The 15,415-nt window shown below is 38.9% G+C and overlaps 1 long non-coding RNA gene across 1 annotated transcript in view; it reads left to right on the top strand.

The window, feature by feature from the left end:
• Positions 1-15,415, top strand: part of LOC311443530 — a 39,252-nt gene that overhangs the window by 4,729 nt on the left and 19,108 nt on the right. The window contains exon 2 of the long non-coding RNA XR_014697315.1: positions 9,662-9,757. This is a non-coding gene — a long non-coding RNA (uncharacterized lncRNA). The remainder of the gene's footprint in view (positions 1-9,661; positions 9,758-15,415) is intronic.

Raw genomic sequence — 15,415 nt, 5'->3', positions numbered from 1 at the left:
AATCCTTTTTCAGTTGCTCTGCTTACTGGACTAATTTTCCTGGACATCAGTACTCCTGTTATCCTAGGATGCTTCTACATCCATTAGAGCCACCAAAATTAACCAGTTGTCAGTGATACAGTTTCATAGGATACTGGCTGACTCTACAGGTGCTGAGCAGCTCCGCAATAAAACATTGAGTGGGGATACACCGAAGTTTCAAACTATCACAGCTTAATTTCTGCTGCATTGCTTTTCAGTATCATTTGCTCTGTACAACTCAAAAAAAGGATGTTGGATGCAGAAAGAAGAGAAAGCGCACTTTTAATCTTCCTTAGCATAGATAAAGTAAGCTTTTAAGGGTATCTAATTACTTTTTTTTTTTTTTTTACTGATCTCAGTTAGTAAGAGAAGATATGCAGCTAAAATGTTCTACGACCTATGCTCAGTGTGATAAACACTAGCACTGACTATCATGCTTCCTGCTGTGAAAATATTTTGTGTTAAGACCTTTTAAAACAGGAATTAAACTGTCTGCATATTTGGGGTATGTGCAAGGGTACAGAAAGAACTGTATCTGCATAACTTTGAACAACCAGCTGGTGTCTCAAACTGCCATCCGGAGGTTACATTTCAAAACTTTCTATTGATTCACGATAGAGCTAATTGAAATATGTGCCTATTCTGATTAAATCCAAACCACATCAGAAAAAGCCCATTTGGTGACCTCTGTGCTGCAGTTCCTTTTTCCAGAAACAAAATTTGCTGCAAAAAAATGTTGTGGTTGACAAACAGGAACTTATCTTGAACTGTTTTGGTAGAACAGGCAGTGACAGGACAGGACTGGAGGAAGAATAACCTGATCTCTAGTTGAGATGGCATCCCTAGCAAAGCTTTTTTGCACAGGGACTGGCAACAAAGGGAAGCTTACCCTGATTCTTCTGTCATACGAGCAAATAATTGATTAATCTAACACCAAATCAACTTCCTCATCTATTCTAAAAAACAAAAAATCAGTTCACAGGTATTAGTGTTGTTGTTGTTGTTGGGGGGAAGTTTGTTTGTTTGTTTTCTAGAAAACAAATATACAAGGTGCTAATTCCATTTCCAGGACTGGAAATAAATATAATCAGATCAGGGTTAGCAGGTCCAGAGCCCTATCAGAGCAAACAGAAACTGTAATCTCTAACAATTCCCTATGGAAAAATTTTGGACGTCTTCATTTGACAAGTCAGTGTTGAAAGGAAAAATCCCCTGACTTATAACTGCAATGAAAACATAGTCCATAGTCATAAGGTCTGGAAAATCTGTCCACTGCTCGAGTGGAAGGGAGACAGTGAAATCGCATACACTGTGAAGATCCATACAAATTAGATAAGCAAATTCTTATTTTTAGCATTTGCCCAACAGCAAAGACAAGGGAACAGCACACAAACAACTCTGAAAGGAACAAGTAACCTAGGCTAAGCCAGGGTACATTGAAACAGTCAAGTTCCCGGCGCAGGGTGTTCTCATATAACTGAGGAACATGTAAGTCCTGTAACTGAAGAAAATTGTAGAAGGCAATAAAACGGGAAAGGCAGAACACATATTTCTGTCCCTCCCTTGCCACTGAAAGAGAGAGCTTTGCTAGAGACTAAGGGCTAAAGCGAATCAGACTTCTCTTGCCTAAATTAGAGTATCTTGGAACTTACTAAACTCCCATGAAGTCATATGGGTTGTAAGAAGATAAATCTCTGAGAATCTGGTCCTAAAATAAAACCTGGGCGTAATTTGAAACCCAGCACCAAAACAGAGATTCTGAAGTGATTTTTTTAACCTGTAACTCTGGAGATGCCTGACATTTTCAGTTGTGATTTTCCCTGTTTCTCTGACAGTGGCATAAAGATAGAACAACTCTGTAGCATAGAGAATATGGAAATCAGTCTTTAAGCTCTTTCATTCACGCATATTTTAAGCACGAGGGATGAGTAACTCACATTTTCATACCATAAAAGGGGGTGCCACCAATATATTTCCTCAAGACACCTCTGATGACAAAAAAGGGAGCTCTGCTCTGTTCAGTGAGTGAATGGACAGAAGTGGTATTATTTGGAAGAGGAATCAGAAATTACTTGCAAAGCAGACTGTGAGATCCAGCTGGTCTCAGCCACTTCCTTAAAAAATAGCACGCAGCTTCCTGCTCAGTGTATGAATTTTTAGGCTCTTTAGACTCCTTCTCTTCCAAATTCTCCTATAGCACTAGATTGTGCAGTCTACTCCAGAGACCAAATGTCTAAAATTCAGGCATAGATCTGCTACTGAACCTGTCCTTGAAGGCTGGTCATAATTCCACACTGGTTCAAGCTTTTGTGGAATATCTGTTAAGATGCTACCATCTGATAACTTGCTCCCATATTTGCATGAGGCTTTATAAGGAGCTAGGTCTACTTGCGTTGCTCAGCTTGGAGTCTCTAAAGGAAAATGAACACCCCAGATCCTATCTCCTGTCCACACTAGCCTGTGTTTCATTGGTTTCTCATGTACTAAGCCCACGGTGCTACCTATATATAAAAGTCAAGGGCTGAAGTTCCAAGTCAGTCATCTCCTGTCTCAGCTAGAACATAATTGTAGTTTGTGGTATAGATAGGAGCTCATCCTGTTAAAATAGCTAAAATATAATCAGTATTTGTTCACACTATAAACTGAACTACACTGTAATCCTCTCTGCCGACGCAATTTTGTTTGTAAGTAAGGGCAGCAATTAAAGATGCCGTCAGCCTAGTGATGAGCATGTTTCCGTCCTCCACGTGACTCTTGAGCATCTGTGTTCTTGGGAGCAATCCTGTGATTAAATTCACAATGTATCTAAAGATAATCTCCTAATTTCTGCTTTCTTATTTTCTCAAAAATTATGTTTGTCTGTAACCTGATAACCATACAATTGAGTATATTTAGCTTTTGAAGTAAAGCCACTTTTATAAATGTTATAAATTATACCTATTTACAGATGTTCCCAATTCAAGACCAAGTTTTTTGTTAGGATGGACCAAAGAGATTTTCAAAATGTTATTGCTTCAGGCTCTGTAGGAAAAAAGGGGGAAAAGGAAACACTTTGTATATCTGAATTTTAAGTAATCTGAACAATAGCAGCCAAACTGAGTGAAAAACAAAACAAAACAAAACAAAACACCAAAAACATTTTCCCGAGCAGAATCTCCTGGAATAAGATGTGTTCTTTATATCAGGCCTGGTATGCGGCAGTACACCCACACACTGCTTGTAAAAGAAAATCTAAGGAAAATCTATGTCCTTTGCTTGGAAGAGATCGACAAATGGTAGTTCTGGAAAAGGCAGAAGTGTTTACTAGCTTTTTTCATGACCCTTCTTGAAAAGATCAGTTGCAATAGCATCTGCCTAGCATAATTAGTACCAGTGATGGAGGGATAAAATCTTAACCTAGAAGAGGAAATACAGAGATTATAGTTTTCACATCAGCTGGACCTGATGAGCTTTGTCATCCTAGCATATTAAAGAAGCAGCTGAAGCAATCACATTGCTCATAATGGTTTGCAAATTGGCAAACATGAATACCAAGTGAAAAAAGAAAAAGAAAAGAAACATAGCTCCTATATGAAGAAAAAGCGAAATAGCAGCTTGAGGAATTATAAGTCACACCTCTTAATTTAAATTCCTGGAAAAATACTGAGCTACTTTCAAGCAAATGTTATAAAAGCACATAGGAGAACCCAAAGACATCACAGGCATCGTAGATGAATTCAGAACAAATTCTGTCAAGACAATGTAATTTCCTTCTGTGAAAGGTAACAGGCCCACCGAGTGGAGAAGAAGCAGTAAGAGTTACCTGTCTTGGTTCCAGTAAAGCTCTGGCCATTGTCTTAAGCAACGTACTCGGAAGGAAGTGTTCTTCTAGTGGAAACTGCTGTAGGGTGGGTGCAGGACTGTTTGGAAACTGTATTGAGAGTGTGATCTTCAGTGATTGTTAGTGGAAGAATGCCTGTCAAACTAGATTCTGCAGCAGTCTCTCCCAGACAAGTGCAGCTCACCGTTCTCAGCAGTGACTTAGGCCATTCTTACTAAATCTGCAGCTGCTAGTAAGCTGGGGAGAGACTGCAAGTGCATAGGATAAATAGCAATAACAGTCTGAAAAAAATGCAGTTCAGTAGGTCAAGTGCTATACTCTTCCAAGCAAAACTAGGACTAGAAAAACACTAGATGTGGAATAACCAATAAGGCAGCACTAATTCTGAGTCTGGCAGTCTCGGTGGCTCAGAAGCTGGACCTGAGTCAGCACCGTCATGTAGTCACAAAAAGTGGAAGATGGCATGTTGAGGTTTAAATCAAAGTACAGTGTAGAAGATAGATGGGAGGCAAGTTTCATTCTACTTTCCAGTAGTACAGCTTTGACTGGAATATGTTTTAGGCCCCAGCTTTGGGGGATACTCCTCAAGAAAGCTGTAGCTGAGAGTAAGACCATCCAGAGGAGGACTGTGTAAGGGACCTTTTAATTTCTGTGCAGAATGAGCAGACTGGGATTCTATTACTTAAAGCATTGAAAACTGGCAAAGCAGTGAAATCCTGCCCAGGAAGGACAGGAAAAGAAGTAAAGGCCTGTATAGTAGCAGAGAAGGTTCAGGTTAGACATTAGAAAAGCTTCCCAGTGATAAGAACAGTGAAGCTCCAGAATTGTTGACCTAAGAAAACTTTAGTCTCCAGCACTGGAAGTCTTTAAGGACACTGTTGAGAAAAGCACACGAGTTATTTAGCTGTGTGACTGAGGGATGAACCTGATGATCAGCTGAGGTTTTTAGAACAGTTTTCTATGATTTTTTAGAATCATTTGTCTCAAGCTGCTTAGAACTTTCGGTTTAGAAGTAACAATAATCCCATTTGTACCGCCATCGTTTTTTCATCGAGATACTCCTACATGTGTATATATATCCCTGAGTGCTCCCTCTTAGAGGTTCTGACTTTGCAGCTCCGAGACAGCTGCTGCAGGGCAGCGCTGAGCCTGGTGCAGTTCCCGAGCGGCAGCTGCCTGCAGTGCCCACAGGGCCAGGCTGGCAGCCAGCCCGGGGACAGCCAGCCCGGGCACACAGGCAGCCTGCTGGCCTTGTGAAGCTGCTGGGCACGCTGGAATAAACAGCATCCCTGTGTGATTCAGAGGGTGCCTAACAGTCCTTCTGGGGGCCGGTTGGTGGTGTGAGCAGTGCGTTTGGTCTTGATGGTGGTGTTTAGCCACCTTGGAATGTGTAGCGTAGATCTACCACGGTGAATGAGCATTGTCTCCAAGCTTTCACACAAAACATTGAAAGCCATTTCCAACCTCCTGACAATTTTTGCCTCTGTTTTGAGTGCTGTTACAAGCTAAGTTTCACCCACTCCTTAACACTTAGTGTTCTATCAAAGACAAATTCTTTTCCTAATGGCTTTGTTTAGATTGTATTATGTTTCAGTAATGATCTTCACTTATCTAATTTTTAGGATAATGGATAAGATTTATCCAATATATTGATTTTCCAAAACATAAATGACTTTTTTTTTAATGCAACAAAGTAAATATAAACTCAATAGAGCAGTTATGGAAGATACATGGAATAAACATATTGTAGTTAAAACAGACACAAAGACCAAGCTGTATTAAGTACATTACAAGTACATATTTTGTCAATATATGAATACATGTATTGCTAGGTTAAAAATATACAACCTGAGTGAACTGCAGTCTGAACACAGCCAGAGCTGTGGAGGAGGACACAGACAATCTGCTGTCACCATTGCTAAAGACTCAAGGTACAATAAATGTGGTGAAAACTTACAAAGCTGAGTATAATAACATCAAAAAGAGACAGCTTCAGTAATCCTGATACCTTTTAGCACTAATGACTCTTTAGTGCCCATTGCTGCTTCGTGCAGGAAATCTCTCTTATGGTTACAACAATTGACTGACCTTCTTTGAGAAATAATATCCATGATAAAATGGAAAAGAATATGTTCTAGATAGATACCAGCCTGTTGTCAGTCATAGGTTATTTTGGGAATCATGCTTCCAATACTGTAAGTCAAGCCAAGGTATTGGCTTCTGCCAAGAATAGAGCCTTATATAGGTTTATAAAGACTTCAGGTTTTCCACCAAGAAGTTAAAAATATCTAAAAATATTTAAAAACATTTACAATTTATAACATATCTTGAAATATTACAATTTGTTATTGTAAAGCTACTCAAATCAAGATTATAGTAATTAAGGAGATTGCTTATTCCGTAGCAAGGAATATTCCACGTGCCTTTGTATGGCATTTGGATCTATAATTCAGCAAGGTACTAAAACAATTGTTTATTGCTAGTATATACTTCAGGAAATACATACATACCTTGCTGAAGTAAAACCTAAATTACTAAGAATAAACCTCTGGGTCAGATTGCCAAAAGCAGCTTTTCATTTTATTCCTTAACCAAATTTGCTTGTTGCTAAGGGTCAAAGCACAACACTTTGGAAGAATTCCAGCATCTTTGCATATCTCCAAGCTGCTGAAGACTGTTCTGCTGGAAGACAAGTTCTTCTGTGAGCGCTGGAAAAAATGAGAGGCCTGCTTTTGTCAATTTGTATTCTTTATCTCCACAAATGCTTACCTACACCATCAAATTAGCACAGTTTTTCTCTCCGTGTGTTCAGAAACATCCTCAGGCAGCCCTTGTGTACAGATTGGCAAGTTGGCCTCTGCTAAACAGTGTGTGGCAGTCTAATTGGACATCTGCTTCTCTCAGTGATGGCACTAATGCAGATTTTCTCCTCTGAACAGCCTTCAGTTTTATTGAAACTTAATTATGAATGAGACTTCCACATTTCTGTAAAATTTGGCTAAAATTGTCTGTGGGTATAAAACATCTTCAGGCAGATAGGACTCATTACTAACAATATGATACTGTAAGTTTCATTTTCCTAAGAAGCTAAGCTATAAAGAAAACGACTGTCAGCCTTAAAGAAATGCATTTTCAAGAGAGAGAAAGTCCTTTCGCAGAATAAGTCTGGGACTGAATTTTAGAAGCTAGCGATATTTCTACCAGTAGCCCGTAAGCATAAGTTCCCTGTAGCTGTAAGAAAGAATCTGCTTTAGTGCGGAGCTCTGAGTAAACTGCAAACAAGTAACCACAGGGTTTTGGTGAAGGAAAAAGGATGCGTGTGAGCAGAGAGCACAGGAACCAGGCAACGTGAGTACTGGTCACCATTGTATTTTTATAGGGTATTTGATTAGGGAGAATATATTCTTAATGACCAGACCTACTGTGATAATAATTTCTCTGAGTTTGATAGAGTTCTGCTAGGAATACCCCTGATTCCTCCTTCTCTCATAAATCAAATCAGGAACAAGATCAATAGCCTAATTTCTTTCCTTGGCTGAGAATATCCAGACTGAAGCCACTGTCCTCAAAGAGAGCATTTTTACCATCTTGTCTAACAAATTCCAGAGACAGTGACCTCCAGAGTGTTAAGATGTTTCTGCTGTCCGTAGGTTTTCCAGAGGCACCGACAAAAGACAGATGGAAGGGAAAAGTTCAGTGTGCACTGTGGAAAGGACTGGTGAATAGCTTCTGGATCCAGCTTGGGTTCTGTTTTTCACCTTCTTTCCTTTCCTAGAGATTGGTGGGAAATAGATGAATAGGTCCCTAAAAATGTGTGGTAAGATATAAAAACTGAATTTCTTTGAGGGAGTGCCTGACACTAGTGAGTCTTGTTGAAGGTCTCAAAAAGCAAGTGCCTGTTGTTTACTATTTTTACTGAACTCCTCAAAAATGATTCCTATATTTAGCATTTGTGTCCTGCCCAGGAACTTATTTTCATAAACTCCAACAGACTTAATTGTTAGCGCTTAACAGCCTGATGGCATGTTTTTACTAATCCCTGAATGACCCAAACCACACATTAATGTCACATATCTTCCTCTTCAGCCTCACAGGAAATTGTTTTTTTCCTTATGTGGTTCAATGCATTATGCCAAGGGCTCTCATGAGCCTTTTCAATCATTTCAGGTTTATCTTGTGGGTAGAATGGAAGTCAAAGCAGCTGAGGTTTACTGTTGGATATATTCAGCAAACGACCAGTGAATTTCCTTTGTTAGTTCCTCAGCCTGCTGCTTTCGTACTGTGGAGAATATTTTCCTACCTCCCAAAAAGGCTGTGGGACTCCTCAAGGAGCATGAGCTCATCCAAGGAAATACACTGGAGAGGTCCAGCTGTGTGAAGTGCCGTGCCCCATGGATGAGGTTTCACAAAAGCCAAGGGAACTGAAAATGTTAGAGAGACCTGCAGCAATTCGGGTACTTTTTCTGTTCTAAGCTCAGCTGGATCCCCAAATTCTGTTTTAATACACCTCACATTTTCGTCCTTGTTACTTTGGTTCATTTTCAAAGCATTTTACCAATGAGTAGTAACCAAAGTAATCCTTCTAGTCACCTACTAAAAGCAAAAATAAGAAAAGTTTCTGAGACTAAAGAGTAGCCATCTGATTTTATTTCATGCAAATGCCAGAAATTAACTAGAATTAATAAGAAAAGAATAGTAAAAGGTTCCAATAACATATTTTATTGAAGGATATGTTCTGTAGTAACTTCATGTCTACACAAATTGAGATAACACAACATCACTAGGATTTTCTGATTTGAACAGATCGGGTCTGAAGAAGGCTGCCAGTTCAGTCTGAAGGTCTCAGTATATTTGGTCAGTGCTAATAGCAGCTCTACAAATGTTTCTTGGGGCTTCCAAACCTTCAAGTATTTCTGTGATTTGTTATAAACATGGTAAATTATAATCACTTAGGACACACATTTTTACATCACTTTTACTCAAATGATTCTTTCCTAGTTTCTTAGAACCGTGCTTTACATACCAGCTCTCCTTTCCAGAGGCCAGATTTTTACAGGACTCTTTTGTAATTGGCAGCTGATTCTCTTTGCATGTGATCAAAACAACACCGAGACGTGAAAAAATAACAAATTTCCTCCCAATTGCAGCCATGTGTCTGGAAACTGTTTCCAAATAAACCAAATATATTTTTGGAGTTTACACATATCTTGTGACATTGTTCCAGAATGTCACTGTAGTCTAGCTCACACCTGAACAGTTTTGCAGAGGTCTTATATTCCCGTTTGAGTTGGACTTGTGCCCAGATGCACCCAAGGGTAGGGTGCAGTAGGATGAGGTCTGCTTTCAGTAATACCAACTGCCAGTAAACTCAAGAGGCCTATTCAAAATAGAAACAGTTAAGCAGTGCAGCCGCACAAAATTTTCCTGGCAGGAAAGAAAAGGGGTACACAGGACTGCTACATCAATTTCAAACTAAAAAAGATTTCCTCCGCTGTGGTAATCACACCGTTAACTTCTTAAGCCATTAAGTGGGGCTGCTCTGCAGTAATGTTTTAGTTGCAAAGGAACACTGTACATCATTGAGCGAGGATTACAGAAACTCCAAAAGACCTTCTACTTTTTCCTCAGTTTCAGAATTGAGTCATTTCAGTGACACCATCAGAAAGCCAGGATATGCTAATGAGTTTGTGTTTGTCCATGTTACTGTAGTCCTCCAGTCTGATTTATGCTATAGCAATGTTTAAGATTGGGTCTTTTGATACATTGGATGTTTGGGGACATTAGATAACAAAAGTTGATGTATTTTTTTTTTTATTTCAGCTTATTGGGAATGAAGATGTTGCAATTATTTGATGACCTGGCTAAGGAGCATTCACAGAAGAGACTGATAAGAAGGAGCCAGCCTTCATAGACAGTGTGAGTAAAAAGACAAAAAACAAATTTGTATTTCAGAGCTTTCCCTGGTGACAATAAAAACAGTTTTTTCATAGGGAATCTAGGAGATTCAGAACAGACCTATGGAAGATGTAAAGATGTGAAGATGAGATCACAGATCTGAGAAAATAAAAAAGAGCCACCTTTCTCCTCCAAGATGCCCTTCAGACAATAGCATGTAAAAATAAAAAGCTTGCATAAACAAGCAACCAGTCAGACAGAAATCTAGACCCAGATACAGGTTTTGCATTGCTGTTGCTTCCTCTCCCTCCTCTTGTCAGTGGGTCTGGCAAGACTGGTATGAGGAGATGAGAGAGGAAAGGAGCTCTCTTTGATGGGAGTTGCACTGACTTCTGTTGGGAACTGGTGTCTAAGAGGTATATAGCATTCTCCACGTGGCTCCATCCTGTGGTAGACCTGCCCTGTCAAATCAGGGACTGAATGGCACACAGAAATAGGACAAAGGTACAGTTGCTCACTGATTATGTCCTCATTACCTGATGGCAAAGGTTCGGCTCTTTTCAGTGCTAGAGCTTCTGATACCAATAGGAATTCAACAGCAACCATAACTCAGAACACTGTCTCACAGGTCTTCTTGAACAATCAGTCTTATCTCACTGTGGGAGAGTTACTCAAACTGAAAATATAAACAACCCAGTAAAAGGACTGAAACCAGTTACTCAGCAGAAGAGAAACCCCATTCTTTCTTCACTTCCTTTAGTGTGAAAAGTCACCTTGCACATTACAAGGGCTTTTTCTGCCTAACTGACAACTTGGCAACCCTGACAAGAACAATTTGACTTTGGGTGGATGTTGGATCTGTGGCAAGCATATAGTTACAAAATAAGTCATGCTTTCCTTCCATCGAGTGCATGTTCTATTTATGGAACATTCCAGATTATGCAAGGATTCCCAGAACACTGCAGCCTCTAGTTCAAAATTACATCTGCATAGCATGGAGCATATCAAACAATATTAAAAAATCCCATTGTTAGCAGAAAAAGCATCATGCAGTTATATCTACAGAACAGATTAAATTAATACGAAGTTAGTGCCATAAGGTAATGAAGAGTAGGTACAGTTCATATTAATTTATTTGCTAAATTCTTTTAATAAATTGCATATATAAAAAAATAGTAATTGCATAAAAAAGACGAGATAAAGAGTTTACTATATTAAAAGTAGGATTTTTCTGATGTTTGAGAGAGTATGCATTTTAGAAGGTATATTTTAGAATGTGAATGATTTAGTATATTGCAATCCTAGCATTTTCATTCATGCCAATTTCCTTTCAAAATAAGGTTGTGACAAAACACAGTATCTTGCTATCCATTCAGCCTTGGGATAGGAACTTTCAGTGGAAGTTTGCTTGTTTTGTGATACAAACATCAGGAGTTTTTTAAATGTTTGCATTGAGAATAGAAAATAATAGAGCTCTTTCAGCTGCGACTTAAACAATTGCAGTGACACATAAGAATTTCCAAACCCTTAAGAAAAGCAATACAACAGGAGAATTGTGCAAATACAAAGACAAAACACACATATCACTGAACATACCTCTTGTTTTTCTGGGCAAATACTGCAAACACCTACATCTATAAAGTGTTTCCTGCCATTTCTTTTCCCCAACTCTTCTGTCACATAAACTTGTACTTGTTTACATGTACTCAGGTAGGCCAATTGACAAAGCTTATTCTGAATTTTCAAATGATGTACCTCTCCTGAATTGTGAGGCAGAAATTTCTGAGAGTCAGACTCAGTAACAGGCATTATGAAAATTTGGCTGGGTTTTGTCAAAAACAAAGAAGATTCCTACTTGTATTACAAAGTTTATTGTCTGAGTCATCACAGGTTTTCACTGAAAAATCAGTACAGACACAGCTTTCAGTCAAGACTATTCAAAGATAAACTACAACAACCATTTTTATGCCATTGCAAGCTGTCAGCCTTCACAATCTTGACTAATTTTTAAAAATGGATGTGTTGTTTGGATGTCCTAGTCTGTCTCAGAGGGCAGATTCATTCTGAACTCTGCTAGCCAGATTAGATCTGTCGGCTATCTAATCAAGCCAAGAACAAATTTTACTATTTCAATATTTTTATAGTTTACCACAAAATTGCCAAGCCTTGTTATGAAGTAAACTCTGTGGTCTAACAGTAAAAAACACCTAGAGAGATAGTCTGCAAAGTTATCTTCAATAATAAGTTAAATTACCAAAATACCTGGGCTTAACTCTAACCTTTTATGAGGTGACGTAGATATGCTACGAAGTAGAGTTTATACAACTGGAATTACAGATTTTACCCTCAGAGCCACCTTTTGTGCTTGAATTAGAAACTGTGGGATTAATGATGTTTCTTAACAAAATAACACTTGTCATTGTTAACAAAGCACTGAAGCCTCCCCACCCGTCTGTAAGATTATGCAGTGTTTCAGGCTATTAAAAATATAAAATAAGCAGAGAGAGTGGAGGGAAGAAAGGGAGGTATTTCCAGGCTCCATTGTAATGTGACTTTTTTGTAAAGGGCATTTTAATGGAATTTTTGTGTAGTAGTATCACCTATACTTTTCTTGTCACTCAAATTTTAATCTCTGAACCACTATTTTTCCATCAACAAACCATGGAAAGAAGGTGACGTGAGCTTCTCTGTTACCTATCCAATTATTCATCATTAATGGGCTGAGTTGCAATGTAAACCAGCATGCGTAACTTTAGAGTCAGAAAGGAGCCAGATTAGACAGTTTTAATTACCCAAGAGTCATCATTTGAACTCTCTCTTCTTATACCCTTTCATTTTAAAATCAAACCTCCAGTCTCACATGTTGGTTTTCTCACATCATCCATAAGATACTGGAATAATTTACACAAGGTGTGAAGTAGTCTGTTTTTAGCTATCTGTTACAAAGTTAGCAATGTTACTATTCTTACTGGGCACAGTGTGTAAGATATATTCCCACACTAGGAGAGTATTTAGTAAGGTCACAAGGATGCCCAGTCCTTATCAAACACATTCCCTGGAAACTTGGCAGGGATTTCATTTTACAAGAATTCAGGGGCAAATCATTGGTATTGTCTCTAGATTTATTTCAGTTTTTCAGTGTTTGTGCAGAAAGAAATTCATAGGATCCACCTGGAAAAGATGATTTGTTCTCAGCTGCATTAAAACTCTAGTTTTGCCTTAAATAAATTCATTTTGAATTTATTTAATTCACTAACTTCAGTGGAGTTGCTTCACATTTACACTGCTACAAATGAAAAAGAAGCAGGCTGTATTCATACCACTGAGATTTATTTTAGTCTGATTAATCATTCCTTAAAGAAGAAAATTGAAGATTTTGTGTAATGTTGCAGATGATAACTTCAAGGGCAGAGACAAATACAGACTAATATATGCAAGGATTAGATGCAAATATTTTCCATGTTGGAAAAGAATTTTCTGTAACCAAAAGAAGCAGAAGCCATAGAATTGCAACTCTAAATGGAAATCAAATCCCACAGAAAGAAAGGAGGACTTGGTCAGAATGCTGTGCCTACCTCTAATAATCTGTGGGAAAGGGGGGAGTCCCTCCCTACTTTATTTCTTTCTTTTTCTTTTTTTTTTTTTTTTAATTTTTTTCAAAGTCTGTCCTGTAGAAAGTGTTTGTGCACGGTGAGAATGTTGCCAGAAACATTGAGGTAGAACTCTTGTGACCATTGGCTGTTGTTGCAGATCTCGCAGACAGTCTATATGGTAGCAGGTTCTCCAAATTCTGCTGCCAAGATGGACTGAACTATATATCCTGAAAAGATGTATTAAATAAGACATGCTGCAGTGGAAAAAAGACGTGGTCTGCTGTACTCTTGAGATCAGAAGAGAAGGGTGAGCAAGGAAAGTCTTATTTTGGGGAAGAATATTTTTAAATAACTTACTAAGAGGGGAAAAAAAAAACAAAAAAAAAACACACAAAAACAAACAAACAAAAACAAACAAACAAAAAAAAACAACAGAAGAGCAGGAACAGAGTTAGTTATTACCATCTGCAAAAGCTGAATATGGCCTCAGGGTATGATCTTAAATGAATGAGGGAACTCCAGTCCCTCTGAGAATATGAGAATGTATGTAAAACTAAGTTATGAAACTTAGCAAATATATTGAATTACATATCCTGAAAGCAGAATTTATGCAGGTAATACACGATACAGAATACTTGCTATGGTATCATCAGTCCTTTCTTTGCCTATTTGCTGCACATGGAGACCTACCCAACTAAGCCTCAGCAAAAAGTTGGAATTTGAAGCTGAATAATTTGTTAGTTTGGATTAATAGGAAAAGGAGTAATGCCTAGCTTCCACGTTGTACTACACCTGTCCAAATTAGTGACTAAGAGTCATCAGGAGTCTTTTTCTGCCCAGACACATACCGTTATGCAGCATGCACTTTACAGCGTGCAGCAGTGCTCAGGAAGAACAGCTGGCTAAGCTGCCAGCTTGTACTCTGCTCTCAGTGTTTTGTCTTCTCCCCCAGCACTCCGGTATGGCATCTTGCCATTTGCAGCGAGTTCTGGCCAGAGGACGGCATTTGGATACAGCCCCACTCCAGAAGTCCAGCAAAATAAATTGACTCAGCCTATTTGTCAGAATAAAGTCTTCTACCAAAGGATACCCTTTGTCAGAAGATGACAGTACTGCAGAGGCCAGCTGCACTCAGAAACCTGCATTCTGTTCCATCAGAGATTTTTTCTGTGACCTTGAACAAGTAATTAGCTTGTTTATGCCTTCCTTTGCTGCCTGAAAATACTTGCAGAGGTTCTTAAAGGTAAGATTGCAAACCCCTCAAATATAGTGGTACTATATAGTGGTACTATATTTGAGGACTGGAGCACTAGAAAAGTGGACAGATACTAACTTTTTTTTGGAAGCACACATTTCTACTTCAATTATCAAAACCCCCCAACTGTACCAGAGTTCGAGTATGGGGGTCAGAAAAGGCTGTGATAGCAGAGAGTCTTCAAACTCTGCTCTTGGGTAATGAACATGTCTTCTGACACTTAAACCACTGCTGGCTGATAAACAGCACAACATCTTGCCCTTCTGGCCTACAGAAAGGGTCACCACATGTAGGGCCTTTGCGTTGTTCTGGGAAATGCAGAACTTAGAAGGCATCAGCAAGAATGATACAGTTCTGTGTTATATAATTATCATTTCTCCCCTAAGACACAAATCTCCCAGCTGGTAACGTACCCTGGCTTTCCTCACGTGAGAGTCACAGTGCTCTTTGTGCAGCATTGCTCCTGGAGCTCACGGTTCAGTAACTTTCTATCTGCCTTGATTGTAAGTGGCATTGTCAACGCTCATGCCAAAAATAAACCCTCCTGACTAATGACATGGATATTCCACAGGCTTAGAGTTATCTTTTTATAGCAACTCTTTGATTTCAGATACAAACGTCTGCTATTTTTGGCACAGGGGCTCAGAAAAACTTTCATGATCTTTAGCCTACATGACCAGTTTTGCACACAGCTCAGGTTCTGTCAGAGTGCTCATGGCTTTTGTTAAAGATAGGGAAATACATTTATTCTGCTGGATATTTGTACTCACTAGAGAAACGGCTGCCCTAGAAAATGGAGACTGCTATTGCATGAGGTTTTCCACATTGTTG

Source organism: Aythya ferina, assembly GCF_964211825.1.
Source record: "Aythya ferina genome assembly, chromosome: 12".
Classification (NCBI taxonomy): Eukaryota; Metazoa; Chordata; class Aves; order Anseriformes; family Anatidae; genus Aythya; species Aythya ferina.
This window is presented reverse-complemented; position numbering and strand designations above follow the sequence as displayed.